Genomic DNA, 12490 nt, shown 5'->3' on the forward strand with positions numbered 1-12490 from the left:
AGCCCTAAGTTTAACTATTTCCTGCTGTCTAGTCCTCTTAGGTGAATTTTTTTTTCCTTTTTTTCTAGAGCTTTTAGGTGTGCTGTCAAGCTGCTAGTGTATACTCACTCTAGTTTCTTTTTGGAGGCTCTCAGAGCTATGAGTTTTCCTCTTAGGAATTGTGTCCCATAAGTTTGGGTATGTTGTGGCTTCATTTTTATTAAACTATAAAAAGTCTTTAGTCTATTTCTTTATTTCTTCCTTGAACAAGTTATCATTGAGTAGAGTGTTGTTCAGCTTCGACGTGAATGTTTGCTTTCTATTATTTATGTTGTTATTGAAAATCAGCCTTAGTCCACGGTGATCTGATAGGATGCATGGGATAATTTCAATATTTTTATATTTGTTGAGGCCTATTTTATGACCAATTTTATGGTCAAGAAGGAACAATGAGGTGCTGAGAATAACGTATAGATATTTTAGGATAAAATGTTTTGCAGATATTTGTTAAATCCATTTGTTTCATAACTTCTGTTAGTTTCAAAGTGTCTCTGTTTAGTTTCTGTTCCCAAGATCGGTCCAATGATGAGAGTGGGGTGTTGAAGTCTCCCAATATTATTGTGTGAGGTGCAGTCTGTGCTTTGAGCTTTACTAAAGTTTTCTTAATGAATGTGGATGCCCTTGCATTTGGAGCATAGATATTTAGAATTGAGAGTTCATATTGGAAGATTTTATCTTTGATGTGTATGAATTCCCCTCCTTGTCTTTTTTGATAATTTGGGTTGGAAGTTGATTTTATTTGATATTAGAATGGCTACTGCAGCTTGTTTCTTTGGACCATTTGCTTGGAAAATTGTTTTCCAGCCTTTTACTCTGAGGTAGCTTCTGTCTTTCTCCCTGAGGTGTGTTTCCTGTATGCAGCAAAATGTTGGGTTCTGTTTATGTAGCCAGTCTGTTATTCTATGTCTTTTTATTGGGAAATTGAATCCATTGATATTAAGAGGTATTAAGGAAAAGTAATTATTGCTTCCTGTTATTTTTGTTATTAGAGTTTGGGATCTCTTCTTGCCTCTGTCTTCTTTTAGGTTTGTTGAAGGATTACTTTCTTGCTTTTTCTAAGGCATAATTTTCATCCTTGTGTTGGAGTTTTTCCGTTATTTTCCTTTGAAGGTGTGGATCCGTGGAAAGATATTGTGTGAATTTGTTTTCTCCATGTATGGTAACTGAGAGTTTTGCTGGGTATAGTANCCTGGGCTGGCATTTGTATTCTCTTAGGGTCTGTATAATATCTGTCCACGATATTCTGGCTTTCATAGTCTCTGGTGAGAAGTCTGGTGTAATTGTAGTAGGTCTGCCTTTATATATTACTTAACCTTTTCCCCTCACTGCTGGGGTTTTTTTTTTGGGGGGGGGGTTGGTTTCAAGACAGGGTTTCTCTGTGTACCTCTGGCTGTCCTGGAACTTACTCTGTAGAACATGCTGCCCTGAACTCAGAAATCTGCCTGCCTCTGCCTCCCAAGTGCTTGGATTAAAGGCCTGTGCCACCACACCTGGCTCCTCACCGCTTTTAATATTCTATCTTTATTTAGTGCATTTGTTGTTCTGATTATTTTGTGTCAGGAGGAATTTCTTTTCTGGTCCAGTCTATTTGGAGTTCTGTAGGCTTCTTGTATGTTCATGGGCAACTCTTTCTTTAGGTTAGGGAAGTTTGCATCCAAAATTTTGTTGAAGATATTTGCTGGCCCTTTAAGTTGAAAATCTTCATTCTTATCTACACCTATTATCTGTAGGTTTGGTATTCTCATTGTGTCCTGGATTTCCTGGGTGTTTTGGGTTAGGATCTTCTTTCATTTTGCATTTTCTTTGATTGTTGTGTCCATGTTCTCTATGTAATCTGCACCTGAGATTCTCTCTTCCATCTCTTGTATTCTATTGCTGATGCTTGCATCTACGGTACCTGATTTGTTTCCTAAGGTTTCTATCTCCAGAGTTGTCTCCCTTTGGGTTTTCTTTGTTTCTACTTCCCTTTTTAGGTCTTGGATTATTTCATTCAATTCCATCAGCTGTTTCGTTGTGTTTTCGTGTAATTCTTTAAGGGATTTTTATGTTTCCTCTTTAAGGATTTCTACCTGTTTAGCAGTGTTCTCCTGTATTTCTTTAAGTGAGTTATTAATGCCCTTCTTAAAATCCTCTACCAGCATAATGAGATATGATTTTAAATCTGAGTCTTGCTTTTCAGGTGAGTTGGGGTATCCAAGACTTGCCATGGTGGGCACACTGGGTTCTGATGATGCCCAATGGTCTTGGTTTCTGTTAGTAAAATTCTTAAGTTTGCCTTTTGCCATCTGGTAATCTCTGGTGTTAGATGTTCTAGTTGTCTCTGACTGGAGATTGTTCCTCCTGTGATTCTGTTAGCCTCTGTCAGCTCTCCTGGGAGTCCAAGTCTCTCCTGTGTCCCAGGGGTCAGAGCCCTCTATAGAGGCTGACTCTCCTCTGGCAAGGAAGGTGCCCAGGGTTCTGTGTTTCAGCTCTATCTCCTGGCTGATGATAAAGGTCCGAAGGGACCCTGTCCAAGAAGCTCTGTTGCCTCTGTAGCCCAAGTGCTCTCCTGTGTAGACTGGTCTCAGTGATCCCAAGATTCTGGGTGGACTAGGGCCTGCCAAGTTTGTGCCCAAGATGGAACAGGGCTGGAGCCACCAGAAGGAATTCCAGCCTCTGGTTGTGAGATCCCTTTGTCCCTGTTCCTGATGGCACAAAACCCTCTGGGATTCTTTAGAACAGGTTTTGCGTTCAACTCACCAGTGATCTCAAGATCCTGGGTCTGCTAGTGTGCCTGCATACATAGAAGAAATAAATACATGTAAATGGAAATCTGAAAAATTGTGAAAAAACAAAAATCATGTTTTATTATACATATGTAAATAGGCAAATATGAATAACAATAAAGTAAGGTTTAAAAACTTAAACCATCTCAGATACTGGTTGGTAAGTGTGAGTCATGGGTAGTTATTATAGAGTGATGGAATTTTCCTTGTGCTGATTAAGTTGTTGACAGGATGAACATATGCATTTGACAAGATTCATTGTATTGCCCATTATATAGTAATTTATTTCACTTCAATTGAAAAATGGAAACTTCTGGGAATCATAAGAATCTTTTATAAAGATTTTTCAAAGATACCCAGTTTGCATTCACATGCTCAGTTGCAACAGTGAAGATGACAGATTTCAGAAACCATGAATGCAGATGGGTAGTAATCTCTTTCTTTCCTCTTGAAATGAATGTCCTGCCTATCTCTCAACAATAATAATTTTTTCTTTACTTCTGCATGCTTAGCCTCATGCATATTTTCTTACAAGTAAATTCTGAATTGAGATGGAAAAGAAGATTGACAGAAAATTGATATTACACCCATGCCAGACAATCCAGGGACCCAGCAATTTGGACTAGTATGCTAAATAGTTTAATATCAACTTGACACAGGCCAAAGTCATCAGAGAGGAGGGAACCTCAATTAAGAAAATGCTTCCAACCAAAAAGTACACATGGTGGGACTCATGACTCTAGCTGCACATGGCCTAGTTAACTAGTCATCAATGGAAGGAGAAGCCCTTGGCCTGTGAAGGCTCTTTGCCCTAGTGTAAAGGAATGCCAGGGCCAGGAAGCAGAAATGGGTGGGTTGGTGAGCAGGGGGAAGAGAGAGAGGAGAGAGAGTCTTTGGAGGGGAAACCAGGAGAGGGGATAACATTTGAAATGTAAATAAAGAAAATATCTAATAAAAAAATCTTTAAAAGGGGAAAAAATGAACTGAACAGAAAAGAAAATGCCTCCAAAAGGTAGCATTCTATTCAGGCTTGTGAGACCCTTTTTTATTTAGTGATTAATGAGGAGGATCCAGCCCATGGTGGGTGATGCCATTCCTGGGCTGTTGGTCCTGGGGCCTATACCCAAAAATTCAGGCTGAACAAGTCATGATGAGCAAGTCAGTAATCAGCACCCCTCAATGCCCTCCTCATCAGCCCTTGCCTCTTGGTTCTTTCCCTCTTTAATTTCTGGTCCGGACTTTCCTAAATGATGAACAGAAATGTTCATCATTTCACAAGTGTATATGTGTAAGCCAAATAATCCTTTTCTCCCAACTTGCTCTTGGTCATGGCGTTTCAGTGCCGCCAAGGAAACCTTAACTACGAAGACTAGAAATAAAAATCACTGGCAATGCTTTTCAAAATATTACAGGAAGTATAAAGATAACTTATTGGTTAAAGAGCTTGTCACATAAGAGTAAGGACCAGATTACAGATCACCAAAATGAACATAGAGGGAAAATCAACTGTATCTTACTTCTAATATCAATCAAACTTGCACTTTTTAAAAAATTAATTTATTTTTTACACTTCATATTTTATACTTCCCCGATCCACCCTCCATTCCTGTACTGCTTCCCCACCCCTTGTCTCCATGTGGATGTCCTGAGCCCCACCCCACCTGACCTCTAAACTCCCTGGGGCCTCCAGTCTCTTGAGGTGCATCATCTCTGAATGAACACAGAACCAGAAGTCCTCTACTGTATGTGTGTTGGGGGCTTCATTTTAACTGGTGTATGCTGTCTGTTTGGTGGTTCAGTGTTTGAGATTAATTGAGACTGCTGGTCCTCCTACAGAATCGCCCTTCTCCTCAGCTTCTATCAGCCTTCCTTAATTCAGCAACAGGGCTCAGCTGCGTCTGTTCATTGTTTCAGTGCAAATATCTGCATCTGACTCTTACAGCTGATGGTTGGGTCTTTCAAAGGGCAGTTATAATAGTTTCCTTTTTTGTGAGTGCTCCATAGCCTCAGTGTCAGGCCTGGGGACCTTTCCTTGAGCTGGATCCCACTTTGGGCCTGTGGCTGGACCTTCTTTTCCTCAGGTTCTTCTCCATTTCCATTCCTGTAATTCTTTCAGACAGGAACAATTATGGATCAGAGCTGTGACTTTGGGATGGCCACCCCATTCCTCACTTGATGTCCTGTCTTCCTACTGGAGGTGGGCTCTATAAGTTCCATCTCCCTACTGTCTGGCATTTCATCTAAGGTCCCTCCCTTTGAGTCCTGAGAGTCTCTCACCTCACAGGTCTCTGGTGCATTCTGGAGGGTCCCCCCAATCTCCTATTTCCCAAGATTGCCTGTCATACAAGCACTTTTACACATGTGGACTTGTGTGTGTATAACAAAACAAAAATGTACTCATACATGTACAAAACATGCACTGATACCTGCATGCAAGCAAAAAAGCCCTCCCCATGTGCACACACATACACACACAAAAACACACAGGCACACAACAATAAAGTCATGTAGAAAGCTATTTCTCACCTGTATTGATTCTCAAATTAAATTCATAAATCTCAAAATTGAATAATAGAATCTAGTTGAATCTATTTTTGAGATAGAACATATGGTGTTTATACTTCCAAACCTGAATTACCTCACTCAATATAATATCCCCTAATTCAGTACATTTTCTTACAAACTGAACATTTTTCTTTAAAACTAAATAACCCCATTGTGCTTATGAATTACATTGCCCCAATGTATTCTAGGCGACTGAAATTTCCTTTACATTTTTCCTACTTAATAATGTAATAGACTTTAGCTTTTATAAAGACTTATTAAATCATTACATATTTTAATGATAGTTAACTCTAGAGTGTAGATAAGAGATTCTAAAAAAAGTATAGACCATATAAATAACTATGTTAATCTGAATTGTTATATGTAGTAGAAAACTATATCTCAGGACTAGTAAATAAAGAACACATGTTTACATGATAGCATACTAATTGCTTAAGTTAAATAACAACAACAATAACAAAAGAAACCACAGAAAAATACCACCCCTAACCTTCTCTTACTCCTGTCCCCTAAATTAATCATTAAAGAATTACTTGCCTGTTACTTTTAAAAGTAAATTATAATATCCTTATCCAGAAATTTTCTCTCTTATTCCTAGAGGCATATAAACATCTAAAAAAAAGTATTAGCTATACTGATGTCAATTCATATATGTGTTACAAACACCTGTATCCACATTTTTAAAAAGATAGATTGTTTTGTTTGTATGTGTGATGATCCACATGCCTGTGCATTTTCCTGTAGAAAAGTGGTTATCAATCTTCCTAATCTTGATCTTGTAATATGCTTTCTCATGTAATGACCCCAACCACAAAATTAGCTTTGTTGCTGCTTCATAATTGTAATTATATATTTGTGATAGCTATGAGTCATAACGTAAATTTCTGTGTTTTCTGATGCTTTTAAGCAACTACTAGAGTTGTGACACACAGGTTGAGAACCTCTGATATAGAGGCTAGAGGTAAACCTTGGGACTTTGCCTTTATTGTTCTCTGTTTTGTTTGTTTGTGGTTGTTTTGTTTTGTTTTCTGACATGATCTCTCATTTAACTAGAGTTCAGTGATTCACCAGCCAGACTTAGTAGTTGGTTAATCCCTGGGCTCTGGATAATTTGGTGTCCTGAGTTACAGATGCACATTAGCTGCTTGGAGGGAGGGAGGGAGGGAGGGAGGGAGGGAGGGAGGAAGAGACAGGAGGCCTAGTATCAGCATTTCTGTGCTTAGCTTCAGATACAATGGAACCAGCTGCTTTATGATCTTGCCATAGTTCCATCCCTGCCTTTATGTACAATATTCTTTTATTTTTCAACAGGAAATTAATTTTATTTTTAAATCAAAGGGACCAGAACAAAAAATCCAGAACAACAACAACAACAACAACAACAACAACAAACAAACAAATAAAAAAACAAAAAAACAAAAATGCTCTACAGTCAGAGGGCAAACCAAGGTGGAAAGGCTAAGAAGGCAGACAGCAAGCTTCACATCACAGGCCTCTTCATTCATGCTCTGCTTTCATCTGATATCCATTCTCTGGGGCCAGGTACCCATCACCACCCTTGGTCTCCATATACCACTATATATCCCTTCCAGTCCATCGTCCAGACTGATGCCACCCCCACACAGTGCCTCATCTCTGCCCGCTCACTGCCACACTCCCCATGCTTGTGCTCTCAATCTGGATACCTCAACATCTCTCCAAGTCTCGATCCCAGACCTTCTGGGACATCAGGGTCTTCAGGGTCAAGCTCTCCAGGAGGTCCATCTTCAGGAGCTGCATCACCAGCTTCAGACGGTACAATATTATTAAACTGTGCATCAGGGATCAAAATAAAACTTTCCTCCCTTATGTTGCTCTATCAGGTAGCAAAGAAAAATATTAAAATTTGACTGTGATCTATTTTGTGCTATTTTCATCTATATCAATTTTTTAATAGAAGGTTTTAACTATAAATGGAAATTCATTTTTTTCATTTTTATTGGTTATTTCATTTATTTACATTTCAAATGTTATCTCCATTCCCAGTTTTCCCTCCATAATCCCCCTATCCCGACCCTCCTCCCCCACCACTATGAGGGTTCTCCCCCCACCCGCCCACCCATTCCTGCCTCAGCGCCCTACCGTTCCCCTACCCTGGATCATCAATTCATCCTTTGATGTCAAAGGTCTGAGATTAGCTACTTCATTCTTTCTTTTTTTATTTATTATTATTTTCTTTATTTACATTTCAAATGGTATCCCGAAAGTTCCCTATACTCACCCCCCCCCGCCCCTGCTCCCCTACCCATCCACTCCCACTACTTGGCCCTGGCCTTCCCCTGTGCTGGGTTATATATAGTTTACAAGACCAAGGGGTCTCTCTTCCCAATGATGGCCGATTAGGCTATCTTCAGTTACATATGCAGCTAGAGACTCGAGTTCAAGGGTTACTGGTTAGTTCATATTGTTGTTGCACCTACAGGGTTGCAGCCCCCTACAACACCTTGGGTACTTTCTCTAGCTCCTCCATTGGGGGTCCTGTGTTCCATCCAATAGCTGACTGTGAGCATTCACTTCTGTGTTTGCCAGGCACTAGCATAGCCTCATAAGAGGTCGCTATATCAGGGTCCCTTCAGCAGAACCTTGCTGGCATGTGCATTAGTATCTGGGTTTGGTGGCTGATGATGGGATGGATTCCCGGATGGGGTAGTAGCTACTTCTTTCTCAAGTGGCCTTGAACTACTCCTGTCTTTTAAGAGTCCAACGCAGTTCACGTAGTAATTTGAGTTTCTGAACACAGAATTTTCAGAGCACTCTGTTATTATCTGGTTACTATTGCTATGTTTGCAATGGTATTTCTTTTCATGATTCATCCTCATGGCCTTTATATCCTTTAAAAAAAAGCTGGATGTGTTTAGGAGAACTTACTGGTTTGTTTTCTTGCTATTTCTAGAGGATGACCTCTGTTTTCACTGATTCTACTGCTTTTCTATGTCTTGCCATTATTTAGACACTATATCTAGTTTTAAAACTTTTGGGGATTTCCCAGATATCTTTCTTTTACTAATTTCTAAGTTGAAGTCTACTGTGGCCTGGCACCATACTGAGTGTAAAAGTATTTTATTAACATTTATTTTATGGCCCAGGATATAGTTTATGTTAGTAAGTATTTAGTGTAAAATTGAAATGAATGAGGATGCCAGGGTTGTTGGAAGAATTCTGTACTCTGCACATGTCTGTAAAATCAAGATGATCAATGTTGTTACTCAGATCTTCCCTATTGTTACTGTTTTTATGATATTGAATTCTATTGGTTATAGAGAGCTTTGTGTTCACCTCTGGTAGTAGGACAGATACAGTTCAGACTTTTAGACTACTTTAGTTGAGGAAAATTAGAAATTATGATAGAGCTTTTGAGCAGGACAGGCATATTTCAGGTTGAGTATTTTAAAAGAAAAATTGAATGCTGAAAATAGATTGAAATGGAGTCAGAAATGAATCAAAGAAAAGTTATTTTAGTTATTGAGGTGAAAGAAAATAATGGTTAATACATCAGTATGCATTAATAGAGGTAAGAAAATGTGCTTATATTTGGATCTTTTATGAGACTAGAAACTGGTTTAAAAAGAAATTGGATACAAGATTTGAGAGACTAAAAATTAAGAATGGATAACACTTTCATTTTTGAATCAATGATAGAATAATTATAATAGATATGGAGAAGTTTGGACAAAGTAGATTCAAAAGACTCACAGGAAGCTCAACTATTGTAAATGCTAAGTGTGGAAAACTGACTTGAAAATTGAAATGCTTTAGTCTGAAATTGATGGGGAAAGTGTAAGACTGAGATATAGATTTGGGGACTATCAATATGTAGGACAATCTTGAGACTAAATGGAGTGAATGTATATTAAAAAGCAAAGAGAACCATGGCAATATCTGACCTGTTTCTTCATTAAATGGTCACAGAGTGATGCAGAGTAATGAGAAAGACTGCAAGGACGATGGAAGTAAAAGCCAAATGATCATAGTATTTGGAAAGGTAAAGAGGAATATTTTATACAAAATATTGTATACCTCCTTCAATGTTTCTTTTTTTCATGAGAATTTGGAAAAATGTTAATTTAGGATTTAACAAATGATGTCACTGATAGAGTCAAAAAGACTAGAGCTGAATTTGTGGGGACTGGAATATAGTTTCAAGTAAATTGATAAGATAATTAAAGAAAACTGGGCATACCATTGTAATAGCTGTAATATGGAAGCAATATATTTGGGAGAGTCATCAAATTCATTTTCAATTTGATCAAATATTCTGTTTAACAGAGTGATGAGAACAATATATCACAGATCAGAGGGTAAATAATTTTTAGTAGATTGTCAGTGTATTCTGGTGTAGTCAGTGGGTTAGGGCAAATCTCTATCCACTGGGAAAGACTGCCTTTGGCAAATACATCAAGATCATAGGTAGCAACAGAAGAGAATAAAGATGCAAGTAGGTAGGTGTATATAGTGATGGAGATTTTATTGGTTATATTTCTCTTATTGCAATGACATTCAATGTTCTTAAGTGATCACATGAACCTCATAGTATTAAAAAGTAAATAGACGAATGAAATACTCAGAAAAGAAGAAAGATGAATGACTTAGGATAGTTTTCCATGTAACTATGCAGCATTCCAAGCCATTTGAAGTTGAGATTTTAAACACCAGTGAGAATTTGTATGCATGTAATGGTTTCTGGAAGGAGAAGCAGTGTTCTTGATAGTGTAGTCACTGATGTGCTGCCAATACATTGTGTTCGTTTTGTTTTCAAATACAGTTTTGAGCTTATAATATAGTGCATCATTTCTACCTTCCCTTTTTTTTTCCTTAAAATTCTGTCTTATACTCCTTGCTCCCTTAAAAAATCATGGCTTCATTTAAAATTAACTGTTACACACACATACAAGACCCCTCTCTCATAAATATATCCTGTTCATTCTGTTTATTATTTGTATGCAGGTCTTCTGACTAACCATCTGGGGATAGCTAAGCAGTTGGCATGCTCTTTCCAAGGGAAGACTCTTTCTCCCACTCTCAGCACTTCTTACTTACCTGTGTCGCTTTGTACAGAGTTGAAGCCTTGTGGACTTTTCCCCCCAGACAGAATACTTGTATAATTCACAGACATGTATATTATACTTATTATGTATAAGTCATACATCTTTTGATTTATGTTTTACATATTTCCTGCCCATAGGTAGATATTATCACAATTTATGTTTTATTCATAATTTCTAAGTGTGAATAATTATTTCTCCAATATTTGTAGACAATTTTGCCAAAAAACCCCTCACTTATCTAATGGATTTCCAATTCTCTATAAAATATAATACGGGAACATTCTAAATGTAAAATGTAAATCATAGTTGGTATACCAATGTACACTGTGTAAGTGGTTATTAAAAATAAATAAATCATAGATTTCAGTGGGCAAAGTTAATAACAAACATAAGGGCTGTAATGGAAGCCAGACCAGCCACTCATCTTCTGATTAACTGAGAGAGATTTATTTAAAATTTATATTGCCAAGTCAAAACCAATTTCTGAGTTCTCCTTAGGCAGCTGCACACTGGTGAAAAACACAGCTAGAATATAAGTTAGCATCTTATATAAAATTACCTTCACAATTTAAAGTTCATTTCATCATCAATCATCCAGTTTTCCATTCAAGAAACACGAGCAGTCAATGCAGCTCGTTTAAATAGCACTTTTCTTACAAAGCAAGGTACGGAACTATACTTATTATTAAATCGGTTTTATTTCTGGCATTGAATCTGTAGAAACCCATAGGAACAGTCACTACTGTACCTAACAAACTGATCTTAAGTTCTCCAAACATGCTATCCAGTAGTAATGATTAATTTTTTCACTTGCAAATTTGTTTTCTCCTAAAGTAAGTGTTGATAAATAACATCCTTTAACTATTGAAGACCAAATGTCGGCTCCACAGAGGGGAAAAACGTTCATTCCTTTGGCTTCATGTTTATTATATGTTATTGCCACATTCATTTTATAGTATGGAATTCCAAAGCACATAAACAATCAACAGGAGGGTTTGTATAAATTCTGTCATACTAAATATCTTAAGAAATCATGGAATACTTTAATTATGCAAAAATGTCAATCATCTAGAGGTTTAGATGCTTTAGCGTAGCATTGATATTAACTGATATTAATTTTTTAAAGGTTCTTAGTAGTTTGGGTACTTTGAACACAGTGATCTGTTTGACTAGATAAGAAAACGGACACGGAAGCTAGGTGTGGAGCTTGGAGGCTTGGTACTTTATTCTAACAATTGCTTTATATTGCACTTGTTTCTTGCATTGTGTTCTCTTCTCCTTGCTGATCTAATCAACTGCTGACATGTCCATCATCTTTTACAGTCACTGCAAGTAGCAAAAGGTTCAGTTATATATGAGCCAGCTCTCTTGGATAGCTTCATTTTAATAGCCTACATCATGCAATTAAAAAGCTAGGGGGAAAAAAACTAGAGTATGAGACCTGATGTATGATGGATGTAAACATTAGAGAGAGAAAATGAAGGATCTTGAAAATGATCCCGTGTGAACAAAGAAAAACTTGTTATCTTTAAGAGGAGAAGAAAAATTACAAACATCTGGAATACAGGGACACAATATTTAGAGAGAAAAGACAGATTTCTCTCATTGAAATCCAAGCCATTATTAAAAACTTTCACAATTCCTTTGTCATACCTAGGAGATTATCACACATATTTCTAAGATTATCACATTTATTTCTAGGTCAGGAGAATGGTTTTATGTGTACAAGTGTTCATTTGACTAAAGATTTATATTGGTCATCACACTTTGTATGATTCTAAGTTGTGTCTAGACCTATTTTTCAGGCAATACCGTGTGTGTGTGTGTGTGTGTGTGTGTGTGTGTGTGTGTGTGTGTGTGTATTAAAGTATATTCAATGGAACAAAATTACAAGTTCAGAAAAGACTGAAAAATGGGGCTTGCTTTCTTTCCTTCTTTCTTCTTCTTTTCTCCTTTTCTCCTTCCTTCCTTCCTTCCTTCCTTCCTTCCTTCCTTCCTTCCTTCCTTCCTTCCTTCCTTCCTTCCTTCCTTCCTTCC

General features: G+C 37.5%; 1 pseudogene; it reads right to left on the minus strand.

Moving 5' to 3' along the window:
- LOC110316754 overlaps nt 1-12490 on the minus strand; it is a 147746-nt pseudogene that overhangs the window by 89120 nt on the left and 46136 nt on the right.

The sequence above is a fragment of the Mus pahari genome, chromosome 2 (genome assembly GCF_900095145.1).
Source record: "Mus pahari chromosome 2, PAHARI_EIJ_v1.1, whole genome shotgun sequence".
Classification (NCBI taxonomy): Eukaryota; Metazoa; Chordata; class Mammalia; order Rodentia; family Muridae; genus Mus; species Mus pahari.